Source organism: Hippoglossus stenolepis, chromosome 17 (assembly GCF_022539355.2).
Source record: "Hippoglossus stenolepis isolate QCI-W04-F060 chromosome 17, HSTE1.2, whole genome shotgun sequence".
Lineage (NCBI taxonomy): Eukaryota > Metazoa > Chordata > Actinopteri > Pleuronectiformes > Pleuronectidae > Hippoglossus > Hippoglossus stenolepis.
Window position 1 is genome coordinate 14,289,449 of NC_061499.1, and position 12,394 is coordinate 14,301,842.

General features: G+C 46.0%; 1 protein-coding gene across 17 annotated transcripts in view; it reads left to right on the forward strand.

Moving 5' to 3' along the window:
- The first annotated feature begins 534 nt into the window (after positions 1–534).
- The window catches only part of adgrb2 (adhesion G protein-coupled receptor B2), a 217,020-nt gene continuing 205,160 nt past the window's right edge, over positions 535–12,394 (forward strand). For all 17 annotated transcript variants that reach the window (XR_004698785.2, XM_035183252.2, XM_035183245.2 and 14 more), the window contains exon 1: positions 535–1,332. The gene's annotated coding sequence lies outside the window, so the exon portion shown is untranslated. The remainder of the gene's footprint in view (positions 1,333–12,394) is intronic.

The window sequence follows — 12,394 nt, forward strand, 5'->3', positions numbered from 1 at the left end:
AAGTCATTGTAATCACAACTGGGGCCAAGGCTACATCTTCTGTTGGTGCTGCACTGGTCACAATCTGATGAGTCCACAGGGAGTCGAGCATTTCTCCACACAAAACACAGCATTACAATACTTTTTCTAGGTGTTTTATGTCCTGATGACACTATGGCTCGCATGTCGATGTGCTCCACCTATTTGCTCCTCCACTCTGTTTACCTGCAGGCAACCATAACCCGTTCAAACTCCATTGGTCAAACTAGAAACGGAAACCAAACAGCTTCCGGCTCCTAAATCTTGTCCCACTACTTGAATCTTTGTGTAGAGCAAACAGGGACATCTTGCTCACGTCACAAACATGCAATATGACTTGCAATGAATTTGAATACATCTTTGCTGTAGCCTACTTGTAAACTCGCATGCTGACGTCACAACACGGGATGGCGGTGGAGGTAGAAAGAGCGGGAAGGTAGGGGGCGCTCCGTTGTGAACGCGCGTGACGGATCCCCGGCGGAGGGCAGCGAGGGCGCGCATCTCCGTCCTACGCTTGCGAAGCGACTGCAGGGGAGCCAGATGCCCGACTGCGAGCCGCTGCCTGTGGATACCTTTCCCGAATGCCAGCACAGGCGAGAACCGCAGACCACATTTCACCCTCTGGCACTTGACGGAGTAATAGTTGTTTTGTTGTTTCTCTTTTTCCTGGTTTCCTCCCCACGCCCCCCACGCCCCCCTCCCCATCGCTGTCTCTCCGCTTCAATCTGTGCTTTCACACGAGGAGCTCCCTCGGACTTGGAGTACCGGGCATCAGTAGAAATCCAGCCCGTTATCCCTGCTGCTGCGGGGCTGCTGCTGCCCCGAGCGCGTCCTCCTGCTACTTTGGAATATACACTGTGCCCATATATGCGCAAAACCATGGAGATTATATGACGTGGATTTATTTTTTTTTCTCTGAACAAAACTGGACATCTACAATAACGACGTCCCTTCTTTTTTTTGGGGGGTTGATTCTTTCGCATTGCCTCTTTTGCGTCCCTGTGTTCTTTCCTTTGATCTGTGGCGACTTTATGATTTCATGTCCTTAGCGATTCTCTCTTGCTTTTTATTGATCCATTTATTATTTATTTACCTTCTTGTTTTTCTGGTCCGTTCCGGAGGCGCAGAAGTGGGATGCCTCGCAGTGAACATTCGCTGGGGGAGAAGGATCAGCGCAGCAGCGAGGATGAATGAATGATAGTCTCCCTCTCCATCCGAGACGTGCCATGGATGGGAAACTTAATTTGTTTCCACGGAACCGATCGGGGAATAGCCGTCGCATCAAATAACTAGGCTACTGCTGACAGCGACCAGGTAACGTCTTCTATACCCATTATCCTCAACATGCAAGATGAGCGTGTGAATCGTTCAACTGTTTCTTTGCGCCATGTACAGTTCAGATTTGCTTTGCCGTCTACCCGCCTGTGTGTTTATTGATTTCGTTCCCCACATCCCTGCGTTAAGATCAGTGCACGAGTCCAGCATTTATTCTCAGACTGAAGGATGTGATACAGGACAGTCGGTTCCTCCAGTCACCGAGGAGAGAGGAAGTGGCGGGGATGTGTGATCTGTGGACCTGAGCGGAAGAACAGTCCTACTGCTCAAAGAGGAAACCCCCACCAATCCATGTCAGCAGCTGAATATCAGCGCATGTCGTCGGGCACAGGTGGACAGCAGCGGCAGCTCCCTGCATGCTGAACCCCTCTGTGGGGAAACACTCGGGGAGCTGTGTGATCGCCTCTGAAGCCGCTGGCAGACCTGTAACTTTGCGCAGTGGCAAAAAGAAAAACCACTCGCTCACGCGCGCGCACACACACACACGCATGACAGATCGTGCGCAACTAGCCTGCATGGACACTTTTATTTCCACCTTCCATACTGGCTCACGTCCGCACCCCCTCCCCAACACACACAGACTGACACACAGACTGACACACACACACACACACACAGCAATGGCGTGCCATTTTGAGTTTAGAATAACATTAATAAATCAGAGCTCTTCCACCCGCACGGAAGCTCCTTTGTCAGTGCCCCTAATGTTTGGAGATGATTCCCGGCAGGAGAACGATGTCTCCTCCGCAGCCTGGTTCACGTACAGCAGTATGGGTTAGAGAGCCGATGCCCCCCCCCTCCCCCCCCTCCTCTGTGCGCACTGTGCGCCCGGGTGAGTGGCTGCCTTCTCTCGGTGCATGCTAAAGAGCCAGGATGTACCAAAGACGCCAGTGAGCGCGCACAGGGGATTGAAAGGAGGGGGGGGGTTAGCTCGATTTACATCCGTGCTGGCATCTCACCATGCAACAGAAAGCCCTTTGAAAAGCTACCTGATCACGCACACGCACTGAGGTCCGGTTTATTATCGTGCGTCCCTGCTCGCTGTTGTGCGTGCGTCTGCCGCAGTGGCGCCTCTTCTCGTTGCCAGACCTCCTCCAAGTCTGTCGCTCGGTTATTCTCGGTGAAATGAAAGTATGCGTAGGACGCGTGGAGTCTCCGCCTCAGACTCTCGCCTCGTCCCCCCCCATCAGTAGCGAGCAGGTGGCTCCGGTGACGCTGAGCGGGAATGACAACCGGGACGCGACAGCAGAGTGCAAAGGAGCCTCCGAGCATCGAGTGTGTACGTGTGTGTTTGTCCCTCTACACCCATCTGTTGAGCGTGCAGTGTCTCTCCGGCCGCACCTGAAAACAAACTCCCATCGCTATCAAATCCCCTCAAAGAATGCAACGCAACACACATGGCACCTCGGTGGGTTTTTTTTTTATTCCCCAAGTAGCCATCTGTGGCACGCTGAACAATTTCTCCCCCCCACAATATCTTTATTTATTCTGAGAACAGCCAAACTCCACTACAGCAGCCTGTGGGTATTTAACAGGGACACTGATTCATGAGCAGCCACTGTTTCCCTGGTTCTTGGCAGCGTTCAGGATTTGGATTAGCAGGTCAGACTGAGCCTCTGGTATTAATCATATTCTGACAGCGAAGTTCAGTAATCATGTAATAGAAGTTTAAGGAACAAAGTCATCAAGAAAACAAAACAGTACGAGCACATGACAATATTAAAATGATATAGGGGACGCGTTTTGACAGCTCTCACCCCTGCCTTCACACTGAGTTGTGAATAAATATACCTCCCCTGCCTTTATTCTTTCTTTCTTTTATTTATTTATTTATTTATTTATTTAAACACAGTGAATAGCCTCGTTTGTTTTATTCCTCGGGGCTGCTGTCGGAAACTAATGGAGCCAGGAGGGCTGCGTCCCCTTTTAGCAGAGATGAGAGACCAACGGGTGATGGCTCATGAGTTGGATGTGAGGGGTGGCACCTTTTCTTTTTTTTTTAAAACCCTGCTGGGCCCGAGGAGATGGGGTGTCCACAGGGCAGCCAAAACTTGCAAGTGTGCTCATATCCATTCAGTGGATCAGCATTACATTTATCCTGCAGAGCATAGCAGGGACTAATGAGCTTATAGAAGAGTGGCTCTCAATGCTGCACTAGTTCGATCTCTTTAATGTGGCAGACGAAGATGTGGGGATTCTTACTTTTTACATGTAATGTCTGACTTAAGTTTCTTTTTTTTCTCTATGGCTTAAGTCCACACGAAAACCACCAGAAAACCTACTTCCCCAATGGGCAACCGAAGTGGCTACACACAAAAGCATTGGTGTAGTGGGTGGATGTGACTGGAGTGGAGGGAGTGTGTGCCGTTGGTGTAAGGGTGATCAGTCAAAGTAAAAAATATTTGGTTATCAGTCCCCACCAATGGGATAACCTGAGCCACCCCAGATTCAGCACCCCGGACAGCGCTCGTGGCATCATTGCATTCAAAAGAACCAGTGGCCACAGAAACCAGTGATTGTGGTGCTACCACAGCGTGACATGCTGGCAGAATGGAGAGGCTTTACATATTCCCCAAAGCTACAGAAGAAGAGCCTATGTCATTCGTTGTTACACCCTTTGTTCAGGTGCAATTTACTGTAATTATGTGGCGCCGCGAGGGCCGAGGTTAGAGAAACAGGGACTCGTTGCAAGAATTGATGAATCGCTCCACTGGTCGTTATAACTGCTGATGCCTCGTGGGAATCAGATACAGAAAAAAAATATTATATGTCATGAGATTGGTCCATTTTGACCGAAGCAGAAGAGGAAGGTTAAATGGGACAGAGAAATGAGGCCGCGAGTAATGCCAGTGCTATCATGGAATGATCATCTGCGCAGCTTCTGGAAATGCAACCGAAATGAAAGTGTGAGACCTATCTGCTGAAGACGTATGAAAAACACTCAGCTCTGTGGCAGTTTTATAAGGCCTGTAAATGTGATACTAATAACATCTTCCATATCCGCCCACGTGTCATCCACTAATGCTGGCAATGCTAAATCTTTCTTCCCTTCTCTCTCTGTCTCACACACACACACACACACAGCACACACACACACACACACACACACACACACACACACACACACACACACGCACACACACACGCACACACACGCACACACACTCACACGGCCCCACCTACTGTACACACAAACCTCTCTCTCACCTCCTCTCTCTCTGTGTCTCTATTCACATCTCACTTTCACTCAAGCCACTCTGATGGGCAAATGTGCAAGAGCCGACATCAATACCCACGCAGCGGGAGAGAGAAAATACAATACGCAAAGTGATGGTGGCCCCGCCGAGCAATGTGTGTGTGTGTGTGTGTGTGTCCGCGCACATGCATGCTATTTAAACAGTGCATATGGACCAGGGGCTGGGCGACAGCTTGGTCTTGCCTGGATCACTGCACCCTGGCTGGACTATTGTTCCTCTATCTTCCTCGAACACACAACCCCCTTCCTCCTCCTCATCCACCCATCACACAGACACACACCTCCTCCCCTTCATGGCCTTTCCCTAACAAGCTTCTTACTCTCTTCTCCACCTCTATCTCTATTCGCTCTGTTACTCTACCCCATTGTGACCTTATCATTGAAGCTGTCTAACTAATATCACGAGTGGTCTGCAGTGATAATGCCCAGGCGGGTTTATTATTATAGTAATGATGACTTGAACATGCATCAGTGTGATAAAAACAACATAAAATGACAGATAACGTCTTTTTCATTTAATTGACGTGTAATTTGACTTTTTTAGTTTGGTGTGTGTCCAGTTCGCTTACATGGAGGAGACAGGGTTCATGCCCGGGTGTGAATATTATATTATAAATATATATGCATCTCAGCCACCACCAGCAAAGGCCACCGCTTAGCAAGGGAGCGGGGGGGCGAATGAAAAAAATGACCATAAAATATGAGCATATTTGGGTTCAAATGTAGGTCAGAGATAGATGCACTAGCATGCTAAAGTTGCTGAGTACAGGTTTAAAAAAGATTTCGTCAGGGCATGTACTTTCCTCCTCTCCTCTCCTCAGCATCATATAATGTGCCCTCCTACTTCATATGCTCTGCCATGCTTTGTTTGGAGTCACAGATGCCTCTGTCACCGGGGCGGCATGCATTTGGCATGGCCCCGGGTGACTGTGTCAATATTTGCAGCAAGTGCCATTTTGGTTTGGGGGGGGGGTTCTCTATAAGCATGGCTGGGCTTGGGCAAGGCAAAGGCTAAAAAGAAAATCAACAGGAAACAAAAGCCCCGGCACTATAGACTCGCTCTCTACAATTAATTAAGCCTTTTGGCAAGAAAAGTGAAAGGATGGGCCTCCTTGAGAATAGATAGGTTGGGACTTCAGGAGGATGAGGGGGGGGAGAGAAAACAAAACAAATTAATTGCCTTGACTCGCAGGGATAATTCACATCTCTGATTAATATTGATTGCAGAAACTGCCACAATACAACCATAGAGAACGGTTAATTCGATGAGTTTTTATGTTAATAACTGTGTGCAAAGCCGAGGCAAGGAATCTGTGCACGGCGCTGACGGCACAATGTGAGGTTGTGACTTAGTGTTTGTTAGTCTGTTCTTTTATTTGCTACCTTCAGGGACACATTTCAGCCTAAAGACCAATTGATTGGGGACAACTTGAACATATCCTCAATTTGGACAAAGCTGATTTTTAGGTCAATGGGTAAAGTTAGGAAAGAAATCTCCAGGTATTATAATTGTTTGGTGACTGAGTGCATGCCAGCAGTAATATTTGACTTGTGTCATCCCTTTCTTAATGTGTGGCCCTTGGGGATGGAAAGTGTGACTTTACGGTGCAGTACAGCAAGGCCCGCGAGGATCGTCTGAGCCAACATGTTTTCGTGATTGCTTTTTCTCGGGTTGCTTCTCAGCAGCTTACTGGACAAATCGTACCTTTTCATTCTCATCCCATCTGTCTCCCTCTCCTGTCTTTGTGTTTGTCTCTTTTCTTGACTTAACCATTACACCACCATGCACAACACCCTATTCTCTCTTTTTTTTTGATCTAATGTCTATCAGAAACACATATTCACATTCACGCACACGCAGGTGGCCAGTTCCACTGCATAACTGGGTGATCAGAAGGCGCAGACTCATCTGCCTCAGCCCATCGGCCTCGTCATCAGCACAGTGCCCTGCTGTGACACCCGTCGGCCTCCATTACGGCTCCAGATAGAGGAGGGCGCTCCGTGTGTGCAGGCCAACAAGTGGAATGCTGTGCTCCGCCGAAGCAGATGGAGGGAGCCCGGACTCCTTTGTTGTGTGATTTGATAAGATCTGATGTGTGCATCTATGTGTGTGTCCGGTGTTGTAAGTTTGGGCTCAGTAAATATGCCATCTCGTGCATTCAAGTGCTTTTGATCGGAAAGGATGCAATATTCCTGAAGTGGAACGGGCTGCCGGGTGTTTTTTGGAATTTCCGTTTTCTTAAAAGGTCCCCTACCTCTTGGTAATGTTTAAAAGTAACAGAACGTCCTGATTTTTCCTTTTCATGTTCATCTTATCCAACACTTTGCTGCGTACAGCAACCGAAGGCCTCAGACTCCAGGCAACTTGTGACTCATTTATACTTATCTTTAGTAAAAGAAACAGAACATTCATGACATAGTATGAGCAGGTAATTATCTTGAATAAGGACTTTGACGACTGCGCAGGCTGCTGCTGTACATGAAACATGCTCTTGGAATGTGCTCAGAGAGGTTAAGATATGACAGACATGTCGGACCTCATGTTCTGCCAAGTTTAATGTTTTATAAGTCCTGTGTGAGGCTGTGTGCTTTGTGTGTGTGTGTGCTTTGTGTGTGTGTGTGTGCGATTATCCATGCCTCCGAGTGTGTATCTGTGTGCAGAGCCTCCCTGGGTTCAGTGGCTTGTCAAAGCTGCAGCTTGTGTGGTTTTGGAGGAAACTAAGTGGACAGGTGGAATTCCAACCCAGAGGCATGCTGGGCGGACTCACAGCACGTCAGGTGGGATATTTGACAGTAGCCTACAGTCGGGTTGCCATGGAGACCATTAGCCAAATCCCAGTGGTGCGTAGTGCATTGTCATGTTTTCTCTACATTTAAAAAACCTTGGAATGGAAAATAATCATGCATTTTGTGTGTCTCTGTTGTTAGTCCATGTATTTGTTTGCAGTGGTTACAGCATGCATTCTACAGTGACTGGTTTCGTTTGAGTGGTTCCATTTAATAGAAACAACAGGAGACAGAGACGGTGAATTACAAAGAGAGAGAAATGAGTTCTGCTGTAATAGCTTTAGAATGTGAAGTTTTAGGAAAATGCAGCTTTCCAAAATGTCTAAAGGTCCACTGATATTCCGGAAGTATTTGTATTTAAAAAAGATACAAAAGGTTATGGAGAATACAGAAAAAACATATTGATCATTTTGAAAAAGTAATGAATAATTGGACATGTTTTTGTTCGGGGGGGGAACATCTATTGAAAAGGGTGTATGCAAACCAAGTCTGTATGTTTCTTGCACGTTTAAAAATAACAACGACCTAATGTTGTGTCAATCAGGTTTACACAACGTCTCTGAAAGTTGTGTCTGTCATCAAAGTTTTCTAATAGCAGGTTTGATTTGCTGCATTTTTTTTAAATCTCTCAAAGGCGCTACAGAGAGTTGTTTGAGCTGTTTAGGATCATTTGGATCACAGATATTTGTTTTTCTTCTTTTTTAATATGCAATCTCAGTGCTGGTAGCGAATCAAACTGGACCACCCACATCCTGAAATAGACCTGGAAGCGATCGGGATAATTACGCAGGAGATGAAATTCTCCCTGTTCCCGATGGCTTCTCAGGATTGGATGGACTCTGGTTTTTTGTTCTTGGAAGAAATAGGATAATAAACCTCATCGTGTTCAGTGAGCCAGGTTTCTGTGATGACCGATTTTTTAAAAACACATACAAAAAAATACAGACTTGGTTTACAAAGACCTTTTGAACACAAAAAGAATACCCATTGTACAAACATGTCACGCGTGTTCGGACTGAAACCCTCCAACCATGTTCTTAACCTGAACTTAAACAGCCCAAAGCAGTGTGTGAGAGCTGCACCAAGGGGGGGGGAATAATACAGCAAAATACACAGTATGCTAAAGCAAATGCCAACTTCCATCTATTTCACCAGCCACAACTTCAATTTCCAAACCAGAGGCCCGGACCTGGCAGGGTGTGTAAGTGGCAGTGAGTGGAACGATGTGATTCTGTACCAAGTAGCTCTTTTTAAAGGCTGAAGCTGCTGCATCTCTCTCATGACTCCTTCTAAGGGCATTTGATTGCTCTCGTGCTTCCTTTTTTTGTGTGTGTCTTTTACGCGCTAGCATCAAGCATATGTGTCCCCAAATGGCAATACAGATGTTCGCCTTAACATAACAAAAAGCGACTGTGTTTGCGGAGTGTGTGTGTGTGTGTGTGTGTGTGAGAGGGACCGTTCAGAGCAACTGAACTTTACAAGGAGTCCTCAGTTATTTCCCTTCAGACCGTCATCTTTTGTTGCTGTCTGTATACATTCATCAAGCGGAGTCAACGGCACAGCTTGGGCCAACGGCACAATTCTGCTTTAGTTGAAACATTTTCATCCCGAGCTGACACGTCTTTGTCTCTACCAATCTGAACTCGTGTGCCTCCATCTGCATCTTTGCATTTTGAATACTCATGCCACTTTTTTCTGAGTTTGTGTTGAATAATATAACAGAGCAGCAGCATGCATCACACTTGCTATGGAGCGAGCCGGAGCAGGTTTCCCCCCAGCATGACTGGAGAGCAAGTGGTGAGCAGCAAATATAAAAACCCACAGCAGCTGGGGAGCATTCTGGAAGTGGAAACTGCTGCTGTTACACTCAAACATACCAATATGGGAACACGGGCACAGAATTTAATTGAGTTTCATGCAGCATTTTCTCAGTGCGGTGTCATATGGCGTCATCGTCAGTCAAATTTGGATTTGCTTGGGTGTGACTTTTATGACAAAATGAGATTCATATCTTACCAAGTAATTTCCTGCTTTAATTTAGTGTATTTTTGATCTGTATAGGAGGGGCACGAAAGGGCTTATTGGTAATGTTCCAGCGTCGTTGTATTGTCGTTGTTGGCTCCAGTTCTCTTTTTGTTCTAACCTTTAATTATAGCACCCCACTTGACATGTAACAATCTACCATCTCAGGGCAGATGTAGAAATGGAAAAAATCGGGGGGATGGAGTCATGGCATTGAGGTCCTGCCGATACACGCCCTTGTAACAACAATGAGTCGGTCTCCGCTTTCAATCATGACATTACGTCCAACTCCCAACCAAACTTGGCAGACAAATTAGCACTTGAACAAACACCAGTGTGATAAGAACTACATCAAATGACAGAAATCACCTTATTTGACTTTTTAGTTCGGTCCGTGTCCCATCCACTGACATGGCGAAGGTGGGGTTTATGTCCAATACCGCAGCCAGCCACCAGGGGGCAGTTGAGGCGATTTGGCTTCACTTTTCCAGCCGCTGGCATATCATCCAGCCTTATAGTCTATAATTGTAAACAACAAACAACCTCTGCTAAACAATTGGCTTCAGTCGTGCAGCTCTAAAGATGACTCACTGAAGTTAATAACGGGACTCTGATTATCATGGAGAGACACAGGTCTTCGGGAGCCAGACCGTGGTCCCTCCGCAGATGTGCTGTGTAATTCACTTTCTCCCCTCTCAACACTGTGACCACAGGGTGGGTCATCATGTGGCTCTCCCGCTACCTCCACAGCAATTAGACAGGTAGATGAAATGCGAGTGTTGCAGAGGCCAGCGATGTAATTAAACCTGGAGCGAGAGGCCACTGGGCCCCTGTGAAGTTATACCCCTGCTTACGCACGCACACACACCAGCTAACACACACAAACACACATGCATAGGCACACACACACACACACACAATGGTTCACATGTGTGCTCTTCATCAATATTTTTTTATTGAAGTGCATAAAGAGGCACATCCACACACATATGCAAGTGGACACAGGAAACACTGTACTCAACAAACAAAGCCAGCATAACGCACTTAACTTTAATATCTTCACCTAGTCAACTTAAACTGAAATCATCCTAAATATAATTTAAACAAGAACATACTCCATGTAGTAAACAAATAAATATTATAGTACAGCAATTCATTAAATATATATATATATAGATATACATTTGGATATGCATGCTATTGTCATATTCTTGGTAAAAAAGCTTCATCTTACTCCAAGTAAAGTATAAAGCCAGAGTGTATGATTCAGCATAAAGACCAAATGTACCTTGTTTGATTTAACTCATGCGTATCCAGAAATGTGCAAAGGAAAGATTTTAACGGAACTCATATGCCGGAGCTATTTATTCACCAACAGTTTCTCCGGATGCCCAGTGACTCTGCACGTTGACTCCGGCTAATGTGAAGGTCAGTGAGCACCGGTGAGAAAAGTCATGAACAAGAGGTTTCAGCAAAGATCAGATCAAGTTCAAGTGCTTTGCTCTTTTTCGTAGACAAATAACTTGATGACATATACTTTTTTTATCTTTACCAATCACTGTTAGATACAATATGTGTCTGTATAGTATAGAAATCTTTAGAGAGAGAACATGTCCAATGCAGCGATACACCTCAAAGGGTAATAAAATATTCGATGCAGAAACAGAACAAATACAATTAAAATGATCAAATGTATGTAATGCAGTAATCATAGGCTTATCTCATACACACTACTGCAGGGATGTTTTTCTGTGACCACATCAAAGCGTGATCGGCTCTCGCAAACCAAACAGACAGACAAAGTCATCATAACATCCCCATTGGGGGCTAATATGGTTTATAGACAGTAAAAGCATCAAAAACGTTATAGCTGGATCGCTGATTTGTGTCACATTATCGGGTGCGTGCCGAAACCACTCCCAGCGGGGCGCTCTGCGGACATGGAGGTGGTTTGCTTTGCAGTAAATAGAAGCTGTAAAAAGGTCTAATTGAATTGTTTGTTGGCCAAGTGTTAAGCTTTAAAGCTGTGCGACATAAAGATTGGCCGCATTTTGCTTGTGCTCGCTGGAAACAAACACGGCCGCGCGGTGTGATTTGCGACGTGTAACGAGTTGCCTCTGAAACCTCACGTGCCCAAAACCTTCTTTGGAATTCAGAGAAATACGTGGTGATTGTCCGAGCTGTGATCTTAATGCCTGGTTTTCGGTGCCGCTCCAATGCAGGATGATAAAACGCCTTAAAGAGCAGATGGCTCAATTAGAGTGAAACTACGTACGTGGAGGTTTGTAAAGCACTTTTATCCATTTTAGAACCCAACCCTGAACATAGCTCATGCTTAAGGTTGTCTTCAATCTAAAGGTTTTTTATCCAATAACTATAACTTAATCAGTGGGACAGTCGTTTTTTTTCCCATTTCATATAGAGGGTCATCCTTCTTTCACAAGGCTGCATGTTAAGCTTTTTCCTTGCTGCTTCTGTGAATATCCACTGTGCCACTGCTACTTATTTTTATGATCCATTCCGTTTTAGAGCATATACACATTCAGCATTTCTAGGAAGTATACACTTGTGTACAATAAACTGCACCACACAAAACTCAAACGTGTATCGTGGCTGTTCAACTTATTTACGTTTTTTGTACGCCACGGCTTCTCAGTACCGCCGCGCGTGTCTTTACGTTCCGAGCAGATTAACATCTCCGCGGTGGGATCTTGATCTGCCGGAACATAACTGCATGCGTGTTCCCTGCGTCTCTGCTGTTCTTCCTCTGTTGAATTAGCACTTCTCTCCTGAGCCCTTGCGCTGTCTGTCACACACACACACACACACACACACACTGAGCTACAACAGCGGCACACACACACTTACGCACGCCGTGACACACTGTGCCACATGAAAATCTTCAGTGAGAGGCCCTTACACACGAATATCTCCTGAGCTATACTTTTCTCCAGAGGTGCCCCCCCCCCCTCGCTG